Here is a 3,782-nt window from a genome sequence, read left to right on the forward strand (position 1 = left end):
CCTGTGCACTGCAGTCTGCTGGGGGCGCTATTTGAAGTATCATTACAATTATTGGTAGGGTGAGGGATGCAGGCCTTCCATGGGGTCTGCGGCTGATTTTCCGCAGTGGAAATTCAGCTGGCGGAAATCTGCAATAGAGAGCCCGCCCCCATTCAATCTCGCAGCAGGACACACTTGCTAACTCGTAATAAAATCCGCCCATGTGAACGAGCCCTTGGAGTCTGTAAACACAAGCTGATTTTGCACAGATTTTGCTACTATTTCACAGCGGATTTTACTACTATTGACTTAAATAGATCAGCAGAAAACCTGCAATAGTGTCAGATTTGCAGATTTTCTGCAGACCCAAAGTCAATGGTAGCAAAATCCCCTGCAGATTTTCTGCAGAAAATGTGCTGCCTGAAATATGCACAAAATCCCCTTGTGTGAATGGACCCTTAGGGGTCCCTATTTTTGCTGAAGATTTGCTGCAGCAGATTTTGTTGGTCATTGACTTCGATATGTAGCAATATCTGTTACAGCAAATCTATAGCAGAAAACATGCACGTGTGAACTGACCCTTAGGCTAAGTTTCCACTTGTTTTTTTTTCTGGCAGTTTTTGGATATCTGCCACTCCAGTTTTTGAGCCAAAGTCAGAAGTGGATCCATAAGGGAGGAGAAGTATAAGTTCTTCCTTTATATGTCCTATTCCTTTTGAATACACTTCTGGCTTTTGCAGTGGCAGCATTCCAAAAACTGCCAGAAAAAAACCCAAGTGGAAACTTAGCCTAAGGGCTTGTTCACCCGGGCGGATTTGCTAGCAAACTTGCAGTGTGTTTCCCGCTATGAGTATGAATTAGGGCGGGCTGTCCACAGCAGACTTTTTGACAGCAGAATTTCTACTGAGGAAAATCCGCTGCAGACCCTATTGAAGTCAATTGGGTCTGTGCCATATTTCCTCCAGTGGAAATTCTGCTTCCAGTGCAGATAAAGCCTGGAAAATCAAATGCCAGTCCTCCATCTGTGCCCACCTCAGTGGTGCTGGAGATATATATATATATTCTGGGGGCGTGGCAGAGGGTGTGGTTAGGGGTAGGGGTGTGGTTGGAAATCTTGGGTGATTTCCCACACTTTTTTTCCAGGCCTTGGCCCCTGAAGAAAGCCATTCACTGCGGCATCTTGGTCATTAGCTCGGTCAGTCTGGTCACGGCCGGAGGGGTTGTTGTGCAAAAATGTGCTACTTCTGCAAAAGTTGCAAGTCATAAATCAGTGCGTAAACTGTGCACCTAGGAAACCCCACCCAGTAAGTGCCCACTGCATTCACCAGCACAGAAAGCCATATATGCCAGCTGAAAGACGCCACATAAATGCAGCACGTGCTGTACGCCGCAACTCAAATATATAGCACAGCCTGCAGCCTGTTCCAACCTATTGTGGAAACATTCATATAGGATGGGATTATACTTCACACATTTGTTAAATAAAAACAATGCTCGCTGTGGGCACGTATAAACCCCAGACACCAATGGTGTTTTCTTCATCCTTTTATGGGGTTATTAGACTATCAAATTTGTGGGAGTCCGCGAGTATAGTTTTTTCCCAATTTTTCAATAGAAATCACATGATGAAAGAATCACATGACTTGTAACAAGAAAAGCTGGGGAAGGAAAAAAAAAACACCAAAGGAAAAAAAGCCTATTATAATTAGGGTTGCCACCTTTCCCTCAGAAAAATACCGGTCGTGGGTGTGGCTATGTGGGGTGGAGCTAAAAAAAAAGGGGAGGGGCCGATTGCACAGAGGACGAGGGATCAGGGGTTTAAGAAATGTCATGGGGGATGGGGGGGTAAAGAAATGTCATGGGGGATGGGGGGGGGTAAAGAAACGGCATGGGGATGGGGGTGGTAAAGAAATGTCATGGGGGATGGGGGGGGTAAAGAAATGGCATGGGGGATGGGGGGGGTAAAGAAATGGCATGGGGGATGGGGGGGTAAAGAAATGGCATGGGGGATGGGGGGTAAAGAAATGGCAGAGGGGATGGAATGGATACAATATATATGTGGGGGGAACTTTCCTATATTGCAGAAAAAAATTTAATTTAGAGAATAAAACTTACAATTGTAAATAACATTTATTTAACAACAGGCAATAAATTTAAGGGGATACCCATCAAATATAAATATAATATAAATACATTTGACAACCTCACCAAATAGTGCAAATGCAAACATTTTAACAGCTCCTCTGTATACACCAGTGTTTCCCAACCTTTTTCGGGTTAAAATGTTTTTTTCCACGGGGCACCGCTACCGAGGTTGACGAGCAAGAAAAAAAAAAAGGAAAAAAACGGTAAAAAACGCAATGCACTATATCTATTTATCAATGGGTATGTAGTTTAAAGTGTTGCTTTATACAGCAACTCACCAATGACGTCTTCTCTAATTTGCATCGTTGCCTTCTCTTCTCCATCTGGTCTGGGCCATCATCACGATTTCTTCCACACACAATTCTTCACCGTAAAACCTGCAAAACAAACCTATTAGGCGCCAAACTTTTTTTCTTTTTTTTTACATGGGTGACAGAGGGGTGTAGAAGAGTGGACATAGGTGACAGAGGGGTTTAGAGGGGTGTAGAGGAGTGTACAGAGGGGTGTAGAGGAGCATACATGGGTAACAGGGGTATAGAGGCACGTACATGGGTGACAGGGGTGTAGAAGAGCGTACATGGGTGACAGGGGTGTAGAGAAACATACATGGGTGACAGGGGTGTAGAGAAGCATACATGGGTGACAGGGGTGTAGAGGAGCATACATGGGTGACAGGGGTGTAGAGGAGCATACATGGGTGACAGGGGTGTAGAGGAGCATACATGGGTGACAGGGGTGTAGAGGAGCATACATGGGTGACAGGGGTGTAGAGGAGCATACATGGGTGACAGGGGTGTAGAGGAGCATACATGGGTGACAGGGGTGTAGAGGAGCATACATGGGTGACAGGGGTGTAGAGGAGCGTACATGGGTGACAGGGGTGTAGAGGATCATACATGGGTGACAGGGGTGTAGAGGAACGTACATGGGTGACAGGGGTGTAGAAGAGCGTACATGGGTGACAGGGGTGTAGAGGAGCATACATGGGTGACAGGGGTGTAGAGGAGCATACATGGGTGACAGGGGTGTAGAGGAGCATACATGGGTGATAGGGGTGTAGAGGAGCATACATGGGTGACAGGGTGTAGAGGAGCATACATGGGTGACAGGGGTGTAGAGGAGCATACATGGGTGATAGGGGTGTAGAGGAGCATACATGGGTGACAGGGGTGTAGAGGAGCACACATGGGTGACAGGGGTGTAGAGGAGCGTACATGGGTGACAGGGGTGTAGAGGAGCGTACATGGGTGATGGGTGTAGAGGAGCGTACATGGGTGACAGGAGTGTAGAGGAGCGTACATGGGGGACAGGGGTGTAGAGGAGCGTACATGGGTGACAGGGGTGTAGAGGAGCGTACATGGGTGACAGGGGTGTAGAGGAGCGTACATGGGTGACAGGGGTGTAGAGGAGTGTACAGAGGGGTTTAAAGGAGTGTACATGAGTGACAGATGGGTGTACATGGGTGACAGAGGGGTGTAGAGGAGTGTACATGGGTGACAGATGGGTGTACATGGGTGAAAGAGGGGTGTAGAGGAGTGTACATGGGTGACAGATGGGTGTACATGGGTGACAGAGGGGTGTAGAGGTGTGTACATGGGTGACAGAGGGGTATAGAGGAGTGTACATGAGTGACAGAGGGGTATAGAGGAGTGTACATG

The sequence above is a fragment of the Hyla sarda genome, unplaced genomic scaffold (genome assembly GCF_029499605.1).
Source record: "Hyla sarda isolate aHylSar1 unplaced genomic scaffold, aHylSar1.hap1 scaffold_896, whole genome shotgun sequence".
Lineage (NCBI taxonomy): Eukaryota > Metazoa > Chordata > Amphibia > Anura > Hylidae > Hyla > Hyla sarda.